The sequence below is a fragment of the Rhipicephalus sanguineus genome, chromosome 4, assembly GCF_013339695.2.
Source record: "Rhipicephalus sanguineus isolate Rsan-2018 chromosome 4, BIME_Rsan_1.4, whole genome shotgun sequence".
Taxonomy (NCBI): domain Eukaryota; kingdom Metazoa; phylum Arthropoda; class Arachnida; order Ixodida; family Ixodidae; genus Rhipicephalus; species Rhipicephalus sanguineus.
Window position 1 is genome coordinate 104,220,682 of NC_051179.1, and position 21,708 is coordinate 104,242,389.

Sequence of the window (21,708 nt, forward strand, 5' to 3'; positions counted from 1 at the left end):
ATGCGGAGTTGTCTTTATCTATAAACCAGCTTCAGACTCTTACGCGTTATACAAAACAGGAAGCCTGACTTTTGCGCACTCCCTCACAGTACTAGCTCGCTTCATGTCCGAAAGAACTCGCTCGTCGTAAATTTTGATAACTTTGGTATCGCAAAGAACGGGGCAGAAGAAACCAACAAGGAGATACAGCGCTACACTGCCAACAAATGTTTTAATATCGGTTACCGCGTCGTTATTACACTATTTTTGCACACCGCTGTAACTAATACGTGGAGGAACACAGACAGTAGCTGATCAGCAATTTTTGAGTCCCTAATCGTGCATGGTAAATATATCCGAGAAGGTACAGGGCAATTCATTCATGTCACACTTGAGCTCATGCGCAGGTATTGAAGCTCCTTTCTCGAGAGCGCAATAGACGGACTGCTGACACCTGAACTAGCAGCTCTATCTATCCATTCAGCTTCTACAACTAAACGTGTTACTTCGCATCCATTTCTACTTGAGATGGTGGTTTTTTGAGAGCGTGGACTGCATTTGAATTTCTTGCAATGCAGAGACAGGAATCCGTCTGGCCTTGTCTTGTTCATTTTGTCGCTATGTTCCCGCAGCCTGTCGTTTATACGAAAATTCCGCCCATCCGCAAGGGCCTTAACTGAAGAGAAGTTTGGCGCTGCCGGCGCCGACCTCATGAACTAAGGCATCCCATGGGAGATATATGAAGCAACACCCCCCTGACGGCACTGATCGTGTTCTCGGAACTTTCGCGCTCGGCCTGCTCGCACATTCACTGAATTTTATCTACCCGCCAATGATAGCGCGTGTCACGCGGCAGCGTGTCATAGATTCACGTGACCATCTGCGTAGCCTGCATCGCTCGGACGTGGAAGGCCGCATCACCGTGCCGCCCTCAAGGACTTTTCACACGCTCAGGTGTGTATTGCCAAATCCAGTGCCGCGCGATCTTTCGCATGTCGCTATGTTTCAATGATCAATTTAAAACGACCGCCAAATATCTTCCTCAATTTTGCGAAGTTCCCGATTTAACGAAAGTATTCGAGCATAGTCATGACTGCGTAAAATCAGGTTTCAACTGCACTATTAAGTTGCGGCATTATGCCTTATACAAATGCTAATATTATAATAATATATTTGGTTTAACGTCCCAAAACCACGGTATGATTATGAAAGACGCCGTAGGGGAGGTCTCCGGGAATTATGACCACCTGGGGTTTTTAACGTGCACCTAAATCTAAGTACACGGGCCTCAAACATTTTCACTTATACAAATGCTAGGCGCAATGTTGCCCAAACTGAAGTAATGTGCTTTACACTGCGATTATACGGCAGGAAGGATGGTTAACTAAATGATGATAGCTGTCAAGGAGTTGGAGAATAGGTCAGACAATGCACTAACTCGCCCAGCAACGCATTCTAATAAGCATATTACATTTGTATTCCTGTTATTCAGAAAGCTGTATTGAAGCATTGCTCGACCCCGGAGGAATACATTAACGAAAGTTACTTATGATATTCACATGATTCCACCATAAAGTGCACTTAGTTTCCATAATAATGACATATGTACTCTATCGTGAGGGCTGAGGTTAGGTCTCACCATAATTAACCTTTTAAACGCCAATGTTGTCGACGCGCCTGGTAAGGCCACGATGTAAACACAGCTGCTACACTTACAAAAACACGTCGATCCACCTCGTAACGCTTGGCTCAAAGCCATAAAATACATAATAGAAGCGCTGGCTGACTGCTTCGCATGGAACCGATTCCCACAATGCGTGAGATCTGCCGATTTTTTTAGCTTGATAGTTATTTACTTTAAACGTCCTGCCCCTCGGTTCTTGGCTCATCCCCCTTCGTGGGTGAGCGCCATTAGGAACAGGACATCATCAGCATAATCAGCTGCGTGGCCTTGAGGTGGTGAGCGATTTACATAAACAATGTCCATAAGTAACTTAATTTTCTGGAAATGTTTTCAGTGTGCGCATATCAGTGGGGAAGCAATTGTAACTTTTTTCTGCTCGGGAGTCGAGTGAACCGGTTCGTCATCTATGTCGTGCCAATTAACTCCTACGTTGCAAAATTGATAACTACTGTAACCCAGTGGGTACGGTTCCCAAGTGCTATTGCCATCTTGCAGCACGCTAGGTGCCTAATTCGAACTTTCGGCTGTGCTGAATCGTCCTGTAACCATAGGTCGGCAATAAACGGTGGAGCTCACTCAGACTAACTCACGAAATATATTTTGCGCTTAGGGCGCACTCGGACTCAGACTTGCTAATATTTTCTTCAACCGGACTCACTCGGACGCAGACTCACTGAAACGTTCCTCAACCGGACTCACTCAGACTCAAACTCACCAAAATATTGCTCTCCCCGACTCACTGAGACTCACTCATGGCCCGATTGGAGTCTGAGTCGACTCACGAGTGAGTGTGCCGACCTATACCTGTAACGCTCGAGGAGACTGAAAAGAAGGCTTGAATGTTGGGACCTGTAATTCGTATCTTTAATAACCTTAACCAAGAAAAAATAGAAATGAAATCCATCCGCGAATCACGCGCTACATATTTATGAGCAGCAAGTGCGAAGTAATTCACGGTCGATACAGACGCGAACTACGCCGCGTTATAGAACAGTGCATCGCGTCGGGAACACTTGTTCCTTCTGCGTGCACTTGAAGAGCGGGCCGAACATGGGCGAGTTCATGACGGCCACGTTGCACCTCAGGCGTGCCCACAGCGCACCGGTAGCGAGGCTGCCGGCGCCGAGTCGTTGGTCGCACAGATGGTGGCAGTACCGGGTCAAGAACCTCATCTCCATCTCGGGCGACACGTTCGACAAAAGTTTCGCTCCGAGCGCGGCTTGCCCGGCCTCCAGGGCAACTTGGAAAGCAGCTGTTGAAAGGACTAATGCGTCCAGCAGATGCGATCTATCGCCATAGGTGCCGTTTGGGTGAACGGGTGACTCGAGATAGTCCAGGCCCGCGGCGAGGCACGTCTTGACCTTTTCGAGTGGCCCTGCGGCAGTGGAATTCTTGAGACAGCTGTCGCCCCCTCCGAGAATAACGCAAAAAGGTCCGCCGATGGCTCTCAGCATCGCATCGGCAACGACGACGCCCAGAGTGGCATAGTTGAGAAAGCGGTCTTCGCAAGTGAAGGAGGACGTGAGGGCAGCTTCGGGTACGGTGAAAACGCCGTTATTTCCGAAGATGTCTTTCTTAGAACGCCACCTAGGGTCGTCGAATTCGTTCATCCCGTACGACGAATAATCAGTAGCGTTGGGCAGCCGGCGGAACGCAAGCAAATTCATGTAGAGATTATGAGGATCTAGGCTCCTCCACAGGGATTCGGTTATAAGGCCCGATACCGAGGGAGGTGATAAATTCGTAGCGTTGGTCACCGCTGTCTGCAAGTTGTTGATTTTAGCGATGGCGGTGCTCACGTCGGCATAGTCGGTGAAGAGAGAGCTCACGACGATCCTCTTCTTCAAGACGGAAGCGACGTCGTTCGCTACGGATGTCCACTTTTGCGGGGCCTCGACTGTGGTCACAGGCGTCATTTCTGAAGTCATGGTGGTGTACCACGCGTTCCCAAAGGCGCGCCGGACAAGTCGGAGGCAGGACGCCGAAGCGCGCTCTCGGCCGGCATGAACGTGGAGCATTTCTTCGGGCAAGAGCGCGTGAGCGAGTGAGTAGACGGCGACGCCGATTGGATCCATGCGCTCGAAAAATGCCGTCAACGCTTGCTTGACGTTCTCGAGCCCTCGAACCTTGACGCTAGACGACAGGTAAGAGACCTCCAGGGATTCCGCACCGAAGAACCTCCGCCATTCTTCTTCCGTCACTCTCGCATCGATGTCGACCAAGTCTTGGAAGGACACGGTTTCGACGCGGCCCGAGTACTCCCACTTGCGCTTCAGCTCTTGGTCGATCGTCGCAAGGTGGCTGGCGGCGAGGCGCTTAACGCCAGCGTCGGTCACGTGCAGAGCGTCGGCGGCTGCGAGGAAGACTTCAACAACGGCGTTGTCGTCGAGGAACGTGGACAGTGGCTCGCGGACGTCGAGGAAGTGCTCTCCAACTCTGTTGGGGTCGCGCCAGAAGGTCAGAAAAGACGGGAAGTGCTCCCGCGAGAGAAAAGCCTGCGCCTCCAGGATCGCGACGGGCGTGTCGAGTTTCTTCAACGCGTTGTCCAGCCTCACTTTGAGGACCGTCGGAATGGTCCTCGCATTCTTCCTCACTGGAACCTTCGGCGAGGCGAGCGAGGACATGCAGGACGCGTACAAGACAGCTGCCGTTTCTGTCGCGTTGCGGTCGCGGCGTAGCTTACTGTTAGCGACGTGCTTTGACGCCCTCACGATGCTCTGCTCGAGTGGCGAGTATCCCCTGTCTCGCCCACAGGTGAAAGCGTAGAAGTCCTGGCAGGCGGTGCCGTAGCTCGCTGTCGATGCCAGCAGGGTTCCGATGTGGTCAGACTCCCAGGCGCAGTGCTCCGAGGTCCTGGTCCCGCCGTCTAGCTTCTGTTCGGCGTGCTGCGGACGCTGCTGGGGGCACAAGCCCTTGTGCATGCTGAAGTAGACTATGAGGGAGACCACGATCGCTGTGGTACCTCCGGCAGCGGTTGTGCTGGCACGGTGCAGAAATCGCCGCCTCGCTTCGCGGTTTGGGTTGGGACCGCGGAATGTGGCCTCGGCGCCGTCTAACAGTTGTTGTCGGGCCTGTGTAGCCATAGGTACGGGCAGTTGAGCTTGCGACGTTATTCGGCGCAGCCGGAGCTTGTTTGCTTGCTTGCTTGCTTGTTGCTTGTGTTGGCTCTCACCCACTACGGGGGATCGGCCATGAAACCGGCGGTAAATTGTTTTAGCTAAAGAATGAGGAATAAATCAATTGCCGAAAGAATAAACGAAATTTTAAGAATGACTAGTCGATATGGAATAAGGAGCAGGATAATACCACAATATGAGAAACAATGAACGAATGAATGAAAGGAAGTCTGGAGTACCAAATTTCGTTAAGGAATAAGTTAACAGGGAATTCTTCGTGTCTCACCGAGAAATTCGCATAGGGCTGAGCAGACGTTCCTGTCGCTGAAGCCAAGAGAAGACGCCCCAAGGTTGGTTGGTTGGTTGGTTGGTTGATCCTCAGCTACTTGGCGCAACCCACCGTGGGGGATCGGCCATGAAACGTGTGGTACCTTATTTTAGAAATAAATTTGTTTTAAAATTCGAATATGTTTAGGAATGGATGGTATAAAAATAAATTCACTGGTTCGATCCAGATCTTCAAAAAAAAAAGAAAGAAAGGAAACCAATAGGTTGAAACAGTGAAATTGTACATAAACTTAACATTCTATTCTTTTTGTTTCCCGTAAATATCACACACGGCTTCGCAAACGTTCCTGTGGCTAAAGTCCATTTCAGTTGCACCAAAGGAAAGAATCACTGGAAGGGATAAACTTAAGCCCATTCTTCTGAGAGGTTGTTCTAGCAATCGCTTTCTTTGATTTGTGAACAATCTGCATGTTAAAAAGAAATGATGCAGAGATTCACTCTCGTTGCAGTGGAGGCATAAGGGTGACTGTACCAGACCCGACCTGTGTAGGTAGAAGTTCAGAGGGGGAACTCGGCATCTTATCCTGGTAATTGATATTTCTGCCCTTCTAGTGCAGCACCAACGATTTTTCCATGGATACTTAAGGTGGGGAAACGCAGATGTTGCCAAAGCCGATTTGGCAAATGTATCCGACGTGGAAAACTTTTCAAATCGCGCCGCTGAGACAAACGCCAACGTCGGCAAAATAGAGATTATGGGACCATTATGTGATGCCACCGCAAGTGCATCTGCATATTCATTGAGGTTTAAACCTTTGTGACCTGGTACCCACACTAAGCGAATAAGAAGATAATGTCTTGGGACAAGAGAATAAAATACTTCTAAGGCGTTCGAGAAATACATGCAGTTAATGCAGAACAGATAGACAGACAGTCTGCCAGAATGACAGCTTCTGTTATTGATAGGGGTAGTTTACGTAAGGCTAGGACAATCGCAAGCAATTCCACTTGATAAATAGGCGTCAAGTCGGGTAAACGAATTGAAAAATACCAGTCCAAAGCTGAGGATTCAATTCCCACTCCTGCCTTTTCTTCACAAACTGAAGAGTCAGTCGCTATAACGATGTTTGTTTCTAAATTTGACAGGTGGTCTTCCAAAACTGCATTCAGGTACCTATTGGGTAAATGTTTGCATTCCTTAGGAAATATATTGTCGAACTCTATTCTAATTGTTTGAGGAGATCTGTTAAATACCAGTACCTCACGAAAGTTTACTTGAATTTTTTCCAAGAGTTTCTGTGCGACAATCACTTGTGGACACCTTAATCTAGACCACTGGTGGTTAAAAAAGGACGTCGGCTCATTAATAAAAATATACTGTGATCTTCTCTGAGGTGTCGCATATATTCTTAGGAAGGTACGTACTGTTAGAATTTGGAACCGTGTAAGAAGAGAAGGCAGGCGCGCTTCATTATACAAAATTTTATTTGCGACAAATTTAGGAAGACCAAGGCATAATCTTAGAGATTCGCGTTCTAGAAGAACCAGTGGTCGAAGTTTGTAAGCAGGTGCTCCAGAAAACAAGACGCAGCCAAACTCCAATATCGGGCGTATATACATACAATAAATCATAACGAGCACATCACGACGTAAACCAGATCGTTTACTGCCGACTCTACTAAGCATCCCTACCGCCCGTGCTCCTTTAGCTGCCATATTTTGTATATGCGCATCCCAATTTAGTTTTTCGGTATAGATCACCCCTAAATACTTGACCTATTCCACCTGCGGTATGACATCTTGTCGGTAAAGTAACGAAATTTGCACTGGGACACTTAGTGGGAAAACTACCATTGCACTCTTCCTGATGTTCAAAGATAAATTAATGCCCTCAAGCCACGTTCCCAGAGTGTTCATATATATTTGTAGAATTTGATACAGTGTATGTATATCTGCAGCTGTAGCAAAAAATGCCATGTCGTCAGCGTATACATACACCTGCACGTCATGTTGTACAGGGATACTACACAGTAATAAATAAATAATAATGGTGACAATACCGAGCCTTGGGGGAGACCTCTAGTTTGTTTATAGATTGAAGAAGATACACGTGATTGAAAGCAATAGAATTCTCTGTTTTTTTTTAAAAGGAATATACCCATGCTACGATGTAGTGTGGTAAATGTACATGCATTAGCGAATTTATTAATTTGACGTGTTCCACGCTGTCATAAGCTTTTGTAATATCCAGAGTGACTGAAGCGGAAAAGTGTTTCTTAGAACGAGCTAATTTTATACTGCTTTCTAAGTCAACATGGGCACACCAAATGGAGCAGCCACGCCTGAATCCAATTTGGCATGGGCTCAAGATCATGTTTTCGTTCAACCAATTTTCTATCCGAATGTGTAAGATCCTTTCGATTAGTGTTACCAGATTTGATGTGAGCGAAATAGGCCTGATGTTATCTAAAGTGAATCCAGCTCCATGCTTTTTTAATAAAGGAATTATTTTTGCCATTCTCCACTCAGGCGGAATCCATGAATTTCTAATAGAGTGGTTAACTATTGCAAGTAAATCCTGGGGCGGAACTTTATGTACAATTTTTATTACCGATGCGGTTATGCCATCCGGACCTGGCGCAGCATTGGTCAAGATCTTCACTATATACTTGTGCTAGTTCCGAAGCTGTCGCCTCTTCAAAGTCGTCACTTTTGACCGGGGACCGTGAGTGGAATGAGCAAGCAGCCGTGAAGCGAGTTTCCAGTCCTTTAGCAATATGTTCCAGGAAACTAGACAACTCACTTGGCGTTGAGACTACTGATTCGATGTTAATTGTTGACGGAATTACTTTTTTGGCTTTAAGGAAATTAAAAAGGGGTTTCCTATTGCCAGGATTTGAAAGAAACTCCGAACGTTGGTTATCATGACAATCCTTCGCAGTGGCGACTGTTCGTTTAAAAACCGCAGCCGCATACTTATAATCCCTCCAATTGAAAGAATATATCTGGGAGCTACTGTATTCTTCTTCGCTTTCTGACGAAAGCACGCGTTCATGTGCTATCACGTGAGCTCGCGCTTCTTCGCTCTACGTAAAATATACAATAGGTAGCTTCGTCAGAACTCACGCAAAATATAATACTCAATAAAGAAAAGAGAAAGTGACAAACGGAACATCAATCCTAGAGAAACAACAGCGTTTGCTGGGGCTTACGCAATGGGGCGTACAGACTTGACTCCAAGAGAAGGCGAGCGCGCTAGTGGGACGCAGAAAGCTGCGTGGGCAGATGAGATTAAGAACTTTACGAGATGACGTGCCCACAGCAAGCACAGGACCGGGTTGGTGGCGAAACATGGGTTAGGCCTTTGCCCCGCAATGGCCGTAGTCAGGCTGATGATGGCGACGTAATTGTTTATCGGTAAAAATTGTTTACATTGCGTTCTAATGGAACCAATGTCTTACCATACCAAGATGCAGAAAATTTCATTGAACCAATGTTGTTGAATGAGCGCAATCTCGTCATAGGTGTCTGAGTTGAGCGGGCGTTGCTTATATTTGTCTGTGCGTTGCTGACTCCGATTCCACATGTCTGATGATGTCAGTCTAGCTTACGAATGAGAGTAAAGAATATGCTTCCAAGAATGCTAGCAAAACTCTTATAGTCAGTATTACATAATGATATCCGTCGGTATTCACCTATCTGTCCTTTGGCATCGACTAAGTCACCTTTCAGAGTGAGGACAGCAGGGCCATGACGAATAGTGGGTGGTAACATGTTAACTTCGAAAGCATAGTTGAAAGCTTCCAGGAAGGTTGGGTGTAACTTTTCTTGAAACTGCTTATAAAACTCAGCTGTGAGTCCATCCGGACCAGGCACTTTTGTACTCGTAGATTATTCACTGCCAAAACAGCTTCTTCAAGAGAGATATCTGCTCCTAACATTGATTTATCCACCTCCAAAACTAGGAAATAGCGCGGAACATTATAGAGGAGCTCTTATTCGACCTCGTGAGGAACGAGTCTTGTGTGAGCAACCTTCAGAAGGCAGTTTTGGTGATGAAAAGAGGCACGCACTTTCTCAGAAAATCAATGAAATTCAAACGCAGTCTAAACTGATCCATGACACGGCTTCGATCTGAAAGGCGTTCGAGGGGTGTTAACCTTTTTGGTACACCAATAGTCGCTGGACTTGGTGATAGCATCAAAACGCACAGCGCTACACACCGACGCTTGTAAAATGTGAACATATATTAACCATATCAATTTCTGGTCCTCAAACAATAATAATAAGAAATTTCACAAGGTCTTCATACTTTGATGTAACACAACTTATGAAGTAAAAAAAAAAAGCCCCTGAAAAGTGTCTTCTCGGCAGTACATTTGTGTTTCGAAAGGGAGCCGACTTTAAGGCTTTGCTTTTTATGTCAATAAATAATGAAATAATAAGGAAAGTCATAAAGAAAAGTTCTACGGAGTTCATACTTTGATATAAATACGGCTTATGTTGCCCTGAACAATACGTATTCTCAGCAATGCATTTGTGTTCCGAAGTGAAGCCGACTCCAAGGAGATAGATTGCATTCAAACAAATATTGATATAATAAAAGACTGGGGCAGCATCGCACTGGTGGTGCCAAGCCTGAAGGAAAAGCGGAGCTGGGCGGCCTTCCTTAGCCTACCAGCCAAGCCAAGCCAAGCCCAGCCTACAGATAACCAGTTAAGCCTATAGAAATAGACACATGAGCGTAGGAAAGGCAAGTTGAAGCTAAGTCTCTATTTATTTATTTCTCTCTCTCTCTTCCGCTTTCTTTCTTTCTTTCTTTCTTTCTTTCTTTCTTTCTTTCTTTCTTTCTTTCTTTCTTTCTTTCTTTCTTTCTTTCTTTCTTTCTTTCTTTCTTTCTCTCGTTCTCTCGCCCATAGCAACGCTATCATATGGTTCCCATGAATGCCTGCTCTGCTAGCGTGCCTGGACAGCCGAGTGGTTACGAGGAGTGTCTTCGGACCCTGGGTACCCAGCTAGGTTTCAATCACAGCTCGCCAAGCAATGTTACATTCTTGTATATATTGCTTCTCCTTCTCCTCTCACCTTTTGTTCTTCCTCCTCTCCACTTCGCCGAGCAGAGTTTTCGTTCAACGCTCGCCTCGCTCCTCCTTGCCTCGGCACTCCTCGTTTTACTGGGCTTTACTCTCTCCCACCCCCAGGCTCCAGCCTCCTTCGCCACCACTCTCTCCCTCAATCTCCTTCCCTCCGCTCTCTCCCTCTACTGTCTTCGCTTTCCTTCGCGCCTGCTGTGCTCGGAAGTGGGACTTGCCAAATTCCTGTGGCGCATACCCAGTCGAGTTTTCCGCAACGCCTGCCCCACTCCTACACTCTTAGTCAGGTCCCGCTTAATATGCCAGATATAGGCAGAAAACCGGCAGAAAGCCAGCATTTAACCAGGACCTGATTAAGAGTGTAGCTTAAACAGATCCGCTACTAATAAGAAATGTAGTAGGGCTTCCATATTTTTATATAACACGGCTTATATTGGCCCAGGAAAAATGTATTCTTAGCAACGCATTCGTGTCTGGTAAGAGCTCTGCCAACCACCATACCTTCGCCGGTCAACCATTTTCTACAAAGGAGAATGGCCGATCAATTTTTTAACGATGCACTCAACGCTCAATGTGTCGCGACAGGACGTACCCAGAAAATAAAGTTTTAGAGGGGTGAGAAATGTAGGTGGGTGGGGGTTTCAACCAGCATTTATGCATGCTCGTGCGTGCGTTTGTATGTGTGCGTTTGCACATACACATGCAAAATTGAAAAATTTCGGGGAGGGTTTGATTCCGCCCCCCTCCCCCCCGGTGCCTTCGTCAATGTCTGGTGGAAATAAGTAAGTAAATCAATCAATAAATAAAGTTTATCCGTAATATCGCTGAGATATTGGTATTTTTCTTACTTTTTACTAACACAAAAATTTACTATAACGATGACTGTACGTGAAAATGCAACGCCCCAATCACCCCCCGCTGATTTTCACGCTTGCCTCACATCGCCACAGTGTCGCTTCAATGGGCGCATTAACGCGGCGCTGCGCTGCGGCTATGCATATTAACGTAGCTTGTCTGTGCATACATATGGGAGCGATTCCTTCCGCGTGACCGTAGTGGCATAGCTTTGCTATGCACTACTATCGCCGGCAGGAAGGGGGGCGTTGCACGGTTGAACGTGCATGTGCGCTGCCCCGCCGGCTGCCCGACCAACCGACCGACCGGTGTAGTATGTCCAGAGTGATGCGTCCGCCCACCGTGAAAACAAAGCCGCAGCCGGCCGACTCCGAAATAACAACCTCACCGAGTACTGCCTAGCACGACGCCGACATCGGTGGAATCTCGTTCGGCCTGTGAGCGCACGCCACTGTCTGTTTCTTCATTCGCTTCTTTCTTTTCTCATTCTTTTTTCTCTTCTTCATTCCTGCGCCGCCAAAGCTTTGTGGCCAAGGCCCACCTCCTACCGCCCGGTGCTTGCTACCAGTCCGCTCGCGACAGACGGGTCCGTCCGGACCGTTTCAGGTGTTCGCCCATCTCGGCCTGGCCGCGCGGGACGCTGTAGTCATTGAAACGGCTAAGTGTTGCCACTAGCGAAGTGCGTGCGCACTCCGCCGGAGCACCGACGGTATCTCTCAGCGCGCTCACCAGATGGAGGGCCGGTCGCATGTCGGGTGATTTCGTCGGCGGTCATTTGTCGTTGAGGAGTTTCAAAGGGGATGCTTAATTTTTAAAGAAATCATCGTCGTAATGACCGAGCGGTGTGAAGGAAGGTAACATTGCGAATAACAAGCTTTAACGTCATACGCGGCAAAAATGAATTATAATTGGGAATAGTGCAGTCACTTTCTCGGCAACCACTGCGCCACATTTGGTGACGATTGTGGCACATAGAAAAGAAAAAGAGCTTTACGTTTAGTTATTGTTGGAAGCGGATTTTTTTAGTTAGGGCGTAAATTTTTCGAAAGAAAATTTAAAATTCGAAAAATAAAGACACTATGAGTTAACAAAACTGCAGCTCATAACTTAAAAATGACCAATTACGTGGATTACTGGGCAAGTTGGTTCATACTATTCGGATGAGGAAACCAGGGAAAATAAAACGAATACAGCGAAGAACAACCAGACAACGCAAGTATTGCCCGTTCCACTTCGCTGTCGTCGTTACATTTTTGATGCTCTCAGCTTCCCAACCTAAAAATGACGTCACATTTTTTAATGCATTTGATTATCGAAGTGTATAACGAGATAAAAACTGATGTGTTATACACGCATTCGAAATACTTCACTAATTAGTCAATAGGACATTTTTGAAACCTTCGCCGGCAATGTAACAATTTAGTGTGAGCCGGAAACTATCGCAGTATTTGCTTTCTTGGTGCTTCCAGCGCCTCCACCAGTAAAGAAATTCTAAGCACGTGGCGTCCACGCTTGTTTTCTTGAAGAATTTGGGGCATTCCGGCCAATATAAAAAACGACGAGAGCAGGACGACGTCACAGCGACGTCTGTGTCGTTATTTTGTGCCGTTAATTTGCGCTGCTCAATCTCTAAATGCAATACGTACCACGCTGACTCGCAGCAAATGCCCTGAAGAACCATTTTATTGGTTATGAGAAATTTAATATTCATTACGTACAAGTCTGGTAGAAAAAATGCCTCTTCTTTCTTTACAAATTTCGCGTAACCTTACACTACTTGTATGCCATTTGGCATTCACCAAACAAAAAAGAATAATAGAAAGAAAGAAATGGCATAGTTTTCGTTGAAAAAAAAAAGCCGAATGCGTGTTTTCCCAGTAAAGCGTCATAGTTCAAGCGTTCAGACTCACGAAGATCGCAATTTTTCGCATTCACTCCTCGTAATGTTTTTTTTTTCTTTTTCTTTTTTAAGTGTAAAGTATGCTCGCTACCGTGACATCCGCGACAGGCAGCGCGGCTACACTAGATGCCACCGCGTCTGCCAACTCTTCTTTATTTTTTTTTTTTTGTGGATGCGTAACTTCCTTCTCACCTTAGGCAACTGTATTCGAAGCATGGGAGATGCTTATATGTAATAATGACGATGATGAAGACGCGACCCTATCTTCGTAACTGAGTGTGTGCCAAATTGTTCCCATTAAAAATATTTAAAAAATAATAGAGAGAAAGGGAAACGAGGAAAGTACTAACGCCGGCGATAATGAGAACATTTAACGAATCGTTGTCAAATGCACAAGATGAGTTTCCTTAGGCAGGTGATATATTGAAGTGTATACCCAATAAAGCCTTAGGTCGCTACTGCATCCGTCGCGGTATTGTCTTAGTCCAGATCACCGCAGTTAACACTCACAGCATGTAAAATCTACGTAATTCCAGAGAATTCCGTGACAATACCATCCTCGTCGCCAGTTGAAGTGTACCGACTACAACCGAGGAGTCTTGACTTGAACTGATAATACAACTGTTGTTTAATAAGCCTTAGGTCACATGAGTATACGGGATTTGACGTGCTCTCTTGTTCGCCATCGGGTGAGCACCAAAGCTGGAGGCCTCCGCCGCGGTTGTTAGCTTGGCTTCGCTTTCCTTTATGCCAATCATCGAGTAGGTCTCGGGATTCGCAATCGGGCGTAGCTCGTGTCAGCGCGCGTGACTATGTGATCTTTCGGGCTCTAAAAACTCTAAGAAAGTGGTATAGAAGAGGAGGAGGGGGGTGGTGAGGAGATGTGGCTTACTAACAATAGCGGGCGTTACCCTTCTAACACCAAACACAGGAGCCTCCGCGAGTCTCGACACCTCAGCGTATATGGATGGATGGATGCTATGAGCGTCCCCTTTAAAACGGGGCGGTGGCAAGTCTGCCACCAGGCTCGATTAAAAAAAAAGTGTTTTCCTTTTCTCTTCTTTTTCTTAATGTTAGCCGAATGTCTCTACTTCAATTAAATCTATCTTACTACAGGAAAAAAAAAACGTAAATTCTCAGCCCACTTCTCTGCCCTTTACGGCAGAATGCCCTTATTTTTTTTCCAATATTTATTTTTGTCCTTTCTCTCTAATTTTCTGCCACAAATGCTCTAACCGTCTCTTACTTATTTCAATCGCGGGTGTGTTCAGCTTTCCATTGTTGTCCCTAAAACCCAAGGTTTCATGTAGGCTCGTGCCGAAACGTACACCTGGGTGGATATCTCCACACAGAACATGCTCCACTCAGTTTCCTTATCTTCCCCGCAGCACGTGCATTGTTCTTCTTTTTTAATGAATCTCGCTTTATAACTACGCGTTCTAAAGCAACCCGATCTGGCCTCAAACAGCAAAGCGCTTCCGCCTTAAATTATCGTAAAATGCCTCCCTCCTTATTTCATTTTTGCCCTTTCGGTAATTACTCAAAGCCGGCTTTTTCTCCATAGCTGCCATCCAGTAAATCCTCTCCGCCTCTTTGACTTTTCGCTTAACGCTCTTTGTTGACATATTGTTTACACAGCTGCCGTATATTTACTAGTGAGCCTCCTAGTTCTTTTTCTCCACTGTGTGTCCACGTCTTCCTATACAAATAACGGAACGCCTTCTCTGCCCATCTACTTTCCTTCATACTCGTCAGCCTTTCTTCGAACTTTATTTCGCTCTGAGCTTCCCTCGCCTCAATACCTGCCCATCCCATATCGCCCTTTACAGCCTCATTTGTCGTCTTCCCGTGAGCACCCAACGCGAGGCGTCCCACAGTCCTTTGATTTACATCCATTCCCGATTGCACCTCTGTCCTCATGCACACCACTGAGTTCCCACAAGTAAGCTCCGGAACCACTACACCTTTCCACAGACCTCGAAGCACCTCGTACCTATTGTATCCCCACAACGCTCTGTGCTTCATTATTGCAGCATTCCTCTCTCCTTATGCTGCCGAGGCTTTTTCCTGTACCTCCATGTACTTGTCACCCTCATTTATCCATACTCTGAGGTACTTGTATTCGCTCACCCTCGGTATTTCTTGGCCCTGTATTGACACCGCCTGATCACAAGGATCACTGAATACCATCAATCCACATTTTGTTACACTAAATCTTAGTCCTAGAGCTTCACCTTCCCTTCCGCATATATCCGCCAGCTGCTGTATTTCATCTCGACTGTCAACAAATAAGACAATATCGTCAGCATAAAATAATCCTGGAAGCTTCTGCTCAATCATCACGCCGCGCTCTTTGTGTGACAGATTAAAACCAATGTTTCTACCTTCTAGCGCTTTTTCCATATTCACCATGTACAGCATGAACAACAGCGGGGACAAAGGGCAGCCCTGTCTCAGCCCCTTGCTAATATCAACGTTCTCTTTGCTACATATTCCTTCCCATTCTATGTAAACTGTATTATCTCGGTATATCTCCCTCAAAAGCTATATACAGTCGTCGCCTATGCCCATTCCTTTCAATAAATCCCATAAAGTTTCTTGAAACGTAGTCGTGCGCCCCAGTGATGTCTAGAAAAGCCACGTACAAGGGCCTATTTTCTATTTTAGGTATTTCTATACACTGAGCGAGAACAAACAGGTTATCGTCTAACCGCCTGTCGACTCGAAATCCATTCTGGAGTTCTCCCAAAATATCGTTATGCTCTGCCCACGTTTCTAGTTTCATTTCTACTGCTTGCATCACCAGGAGTGTCTGATCGCAGCGCCTCGTCGCGGCGTGCCGGCAGACTCCCCTCGTCCGCGACGGACGATTCTACCGCGTGGCATAACTAAACTCGGTTTCGAGACCGCGCAAAAGTGCCGGCGCTTAGCGCGCGCGCGCGCAGGCCAGCCTCCTCCTCGCCTCGAAGTGTCTCCCTGGTCGAACAGGTGTGCGCTGTACTACTGAAGGTGGCTGAGAAAGATGGTGAGAGGGTGAGGATGCTGCTCGCTCTGCTCGAACCAGAGACTGGTCCAACGGGCATTCGGTGTGTGGCTTCAAAGCAGCGCAGTAGCGTGTGCACGTCTTGTTGCTGCGGCGCTCGTTACTCCGAGGGACGCACCGCTGTCACCCGAGGAGCACCATCCTCCGTTCTCCGGATTACATCGCCGCCGCTGACGCTGTAGCTGGTGTCACTTGTTGACTGCTCGATTGGAAGTTATAACGACTGTGTTGTTGTTGTTGTTGGTGCTATTGGCTATTGTCGGTGCGGGATTTACTACCCACGAGCCTGGATGTTTTCTTAGCCCTTCGGCTGGCCCACTCGGATTTTTACTTGCAGCACTCTCGGATTAAGGGTGAGTGACGTTTCTGCGTTGATGCTACCGGCGTTAGAAAAATTGAAAACGACAGAAAGTTAAGCTGGGGATTCATCGTTGAAGAAAGTACGACATGCCGATATGGACAGTCGGCCTTTCCGTTGGCTGTTTCTCTTCATCTAGCGCCCTTGCCTGCGTGCCTTACCTTCTACGATGAGTCGCAATGCTGATTCTTCTCGGACTTCATAGGCAACGAGCGATGTCGCCTAAGGGAACCTACCTGTCACGACAAACAAGTACAGTACGGTCCACTGTTAAAGGGAACACTCGAATGAGCACCCTTCATATTGCTGGCCCCCTAACGGCAAGTGGATGGGGAAACTTCGTTCGTGCATGGCACTGTTCTGTCAAAAGGAATCGCAGGTGTCAACCACCAGTAGTCTTATGCAAATCTAAGCCACTATGCTTTTGCAAGACAGCGAAATCCGAACATGCCCTGCATGCAAGTGTTCCCTTTAACAGTGGACCCGTCTGTACATGGGACGTCATTTTTTTTTTCTTAACGAATTACTAGGTCTCTTACGATTTATTTCAAGTCGTGCAGGTTTGTTCGAAGTATGTCATTGCTGCACAAGATGTCCTATATCCGGTCTTTCGAACTCATAGACCACCGAGCTCTTTCTCCGAACTTTTGTAATAGCCGCTCATTCGCTTCAAACTTAAATACCTTTACCCCACCCTAATCACCGCGGGAAAAAGTGAGATAGTGCTTAAGCTCTGGAAAACGCGGTATCCGTTTTGGGGAACGCTGTCACCTTTCTGCGATGAGCGGTAAGAATCGGTTAAAGGAACGCATGGACGTTTGCAGCTGTCAAGTGACAGAATGGCGTTGCGGGCCGCTTATACAGCATAGTCGTGCATAGAGTCGCACATAACGGTCCTTCCACGAACCTCGCCAGCGCTGCTGGGCATTTCTCGCAAGAACTGGAAGCGTGGACCAGCTAGGGGAGCACAGGTTCTGCGTAATGTTCCACACCGATTGAAGAACAAGTTCTGGCATGTTTTTCAAAGGCCGATACTTGCAGGGGCGTAGCTAGATCTTTCGTCACATGAGTGGTTACGTGCACCGCCGAAGCTGTAAATCCAGCACATGCGATAGCGATCTATTTGTTTTATTCCATCAATTTGAGGATAATTTTGCGCAAGCTTTTTTTTTTGTTCGCTGAACTTTTTTTCTACTAATATCGCGCACATATTGCACACTCGTCCCTTAATAAACCGCGTGAAAATTTGTTCGCTGTACCTGTAAGAATATGTACACCAGACAAAGGATGGCGCCACAGTTCTAACTGAACGTAAGAAAACAAAACAAAAATGAAGAGAATACAGTACTGTGGTAATCTGTGCTCCAGAGCGGGATACCGCTACGGACAAAATATTCCTTTCTTTACGCTTATAGTTTACGAACGCAGGCAAATCACGCTCAGATCGCGGAACCGGCCGGTCGAGAAATTCCGCATTTATTGCAGCCCCCCGCTTCGCTTCGCCTTCGCTTCTTCGTTATACCCCGCCACCTACACAAACGTAGCGCGCGGATTCTGCATTTTGCCGATAAAGACGTACGCATCACTTGCCATGTTGACATGAGGAAGGCTACGCTTCTCTTTTTTCGATTTTGTTTTTTTTATTAGTCATAGCTGTTATAGCATCGGACGGTGTAAGGATGTATACGTGAATTATTAGCGCTGCCGAAAGGTTGGCCATCACAGAAACAGGCCAAATGACCACACTGTCTCAGGTCACCGAGTCGGACGGCCCAGCAAGTGCCGAGGGTGTCTGGTCGCCGCGAAGTCTGGAACAATAGGCGACGTCGCCGGCACATTTCATTCCGTTTTGCGAGCACCGTTGCCCACCAGTAGCGCGTTCCGGATAGCGCAGCTGATGGCCGCTACTTGTATACCGATTACTTCAACGTGGGTCTCCGGCTACAACGCTGATTGGTTTCCCGTAGCGGCGAGGTACTAAGCATTGAACGAACCCTTCGTAAGCATATTTATAGCCGGGAGTGAGTGAATAAACTTTATTACAAGATCCGGCATGTTTGTGGTCCGGGCTAGACCGCACAGGTAGACACCAGGAGACCTTGTCTCCCTATAGCCTCCCTGGCCTGCTGGATGGCCCACCTTTGGTCTTCGACCTCCAAGCTGAGCAGCACTAGCCGCCACCGCTCCCGGAGGGCCTCAGGAGAACTTGTTGATAGGTTGGGGCATTCCCACAGTATATGCATAGTCCTTCAATATGTTTGAAGGATTAAAATTTTATAGCACAGTTCGCGTCGATGCCACGACATTCTGAAAAGTTCCGCAACGGCTTTGCTGATTCTGCATGCTAAAGCGTTGATGCTCTCCAGACGCGATTTCACTGGTTAGCAAAAGCTGACAAAAAGAAATATGCCCCGAGGAAAACTATCCCTATACAAGTTCTTACAAATTCGTGGATTGGAAGAAAGATCGTGTTTCTACAAAACTTGCCGAGGGAACCAATTGGGGTAATAATGACGGTTCTACAAGATGGGGTTACCAAATCAGTGTGTATGTGTGTTCCCAGAAGCGCATCACTACGTTGGTGCTTGCAACGATCTTTAAAGGGCCACTAAACCACCAACAGACGCTCGCATGCTCCTCTCCGTGCCTTTGCTCTGCCGACAACAGCCGCCGTGACGTCACCTGTATGATTAGCTGACGTCGTGAGCAGGCGACGCTGTCAGTGGGCGAACAAGAGCCTGTTTTCTGCTAGCAGATGCGCGCGCTTCTTGCATTTCCATCTCGGACGCTGACGAAGGGCACTCGGAGAGGTGGATAGACGAGCCGATGAACGCAGCCTAGCGAAGGAAAGAGCGAAACGAGAAAGAGCGTGCAACTCCGCCAGCGTTCGCTGTAGACTCGTACGCAACTGCAACGCCACAACTAAATTTCGACCTCTGGGTGGTTTAGGGGCCCTTTAAGGTTAAGGAAAGATGCGGCGTCCGGAAGTCAAGCCAGACCTTCGCTATCCTACTGCAGGCACGATGACACGTTAGCTAACGCGCCCTGTCAATTTAGGAGAGCTAATTGTTCTGGACTGCTAATGCGCAACGTATGTTTGTGTTACGAGTTTCATTATTTTAATTAAAAACAGCAGATAATGAAGCCGAGGAACGCATAGGCGGCGTTAGTTGTACTGTTTTAAGCGTAGTGTAGTAATTGTGTCATAGATGCGGAGAAAGTAAAGTGGACGAAAAGACAACTTGCCGCTGGCAGGGACCGAACCTGCAACCTTCGGATTACGCGCCCGATGCTCTTACCAATTGAGCTACGGCGGCCTCGTCCACTTTATACGGTATTTATGTGCATGGAAACCTGGCAGTGTGAGTCAGCGTCGCTCGTAGCCGTGACGGCGAGTGTGGAAGACTCTTTCTTTTGCCACCTGGGGCGTCACATCTGTGTCCCAATCATTACACTACACTTAAAACAGTACGATTGGCTTCGTTATCTGCTGGGTTTCATCAAGGTTGTGTCAAACAAAGAAACGAGCCCTCTAATTTCCCAGGTTTCATCATGAAGTCTCAAATTCTTGGAAGATTCTATTAGCGATAAATTTACGAAGTTCCACCCAGATGCTTTGCCTCCGTCGGAAACAGTGACCTATTTATCATTTTATAATGAAAGTAGTATATTCACGCTAGCGGTACAAAATCACTCCAGTCTCTGATCGGGCGTCATATGAAAAGGCTGTTTTTTTAAAGACGATAGTCTTTCTTGGGATAGGTACTTAAACGGAGAAATTTTGGTCTACCTTCCTGTCTGTCGGCACGTCACTCGATTCAGCCACTCGGCCAAAGTTGAACCACTTGCCCAAGGGCCAGCCACCTTGAACTGGTACGGCTGTTCAAACTTGTGAATGTTGTCGATCAAAAAGTAAATATCACGCATATCTGAGGCGCAACATCACTAGGTAAGTATTTGGTGGTGTGTTCCTTTAATAGAAAATACATAGATACGCAATTCTAAAGACACTAGTTTCTTAAGCTGCGCTAAAATGCGACTGCGCTGAAACTTGCCTTCCTCCGTGGCCTCTGCACGAGCTCATTGTTGTGTTTCGGTTTCGGTTCTGTATTGCACTGTGCGAATGCCATGGGGCGACGCTCTGGCATTCCTGTTTTACCCAGGCGACGTGTAAATAAAAGAGTGTGTGGAGAGTACTCGTTGAGTGCGGACGTTTCTCCTGCTTCAGCGCTTCGCGCCAAACCGCGTGTTGGGGCTGACTGGCGTCCCCGCCGGACGCGTTGGTCACCGCCGGTCTTCGCCTGCTGCTGCGCCGGGACTACCAGCCCGCAACACAGCACTCATGTTTCCTGACGTATTGCCAGATGGCGTCCATATCTCACGCAGCGCTTCTTCTATCGTCTTTAGACGACATTCATCCGTCCGTACTCGGTTACGTAAGACAAATTGCCATAGAAGTGTATAATATAAATTTCCTTCGCAGCGCTGAATTTTGAACCTAAAGCCCCACGCTACGCAGTCGAACTTGTTACCCACTGGGCTGAACACTCGCTCTTGCCTACCGTGAATATATCTGAACCTTATTAATGAGTTCAGACATACTCGGATATATTAAGACATATTCGCCTGTATCCATATGTATACCGGCGATACAAAATGATTGTACCACGAGAGCGCTTTATATGAGGGCTCTGTTGAAATATTTCCAAATGATGGAATAAAATCTGCCTCTATAGGAGAACGTGTGAAGCCGACACGGATCCTCGTACAAATCGGGAAAATTCCGGAGTCGTGAAAATGCTAAACGAGCGTTTCGGTGATCGAGGAATGCGTCTTCCTTTGGGGCAGTCCAGACGCTGACGAATGCTGGAAGATGAAAGATAATAATAATATCTGGGGTTTAATGCCCCAAAACCACGATATGATTATGAGAGACGCCGTAGTGGAGGGCTCCGGAAATTTCGACCACCTGGGGTTCTTTACGTGCGCGCCTAAATCTAAGTACGCTGGCCTCAAACATTTCCCCCTCCATCGAAAATGCAGCCGAAGCCGCCGGGATTCGATCCCGCGACTCTCGGATCAGCAGTCGAGCGCCATGACCACTAGACTACCGTGGCAGGGCGCGATGAAAGATGCCGCCCGAGAACAATGTTCCAGGCAAGGCAGCAACCGTACAGTTCTGTTACGATAAAAGTCTACGTTTACGAACGTTGAGCCGAACGTTCGTACCCGTCCGCCGTACTGAGCAATTATGGCTTACCGGATGAGTTTGTGAGGGGTTTCGAGCGCAGAGTTCGCCTTTAGCGGGGGCGGGGGGGGGGGGGGGGCGCAGGCAGGCGAAGGTTTATTGCAGCGCCCCCCACCCTATTAAGTCAATGTATGGGGCAGACTT

The 21,708-nt window shown here is 47.2% G+C and overlaps 1 protein-coding gene across 2 annotated transcripts in view; it reads left to right on the top strand.

Moving 5' to 3' along the window:
- Positions 1 to 15,904: 15,904 nt before the first annotated feature.
- Positions 15,905 to 21,708, top strand: part of LOC119390504 (uncharacterized) — a 142,239-nt gene continuing 136,435 nt past the window's right edge. For both annotated transcript variants that reach the window (XM_037658113.2, XM_037658111.2), the window contains exon 1: positions 15,905 to 16,311. The gene's annotated coding sequence lies outside the window, so the exon portion shown is untranslated. The remainder of the gene's footprint in view (positions 16,312 to 21,708) is intronic.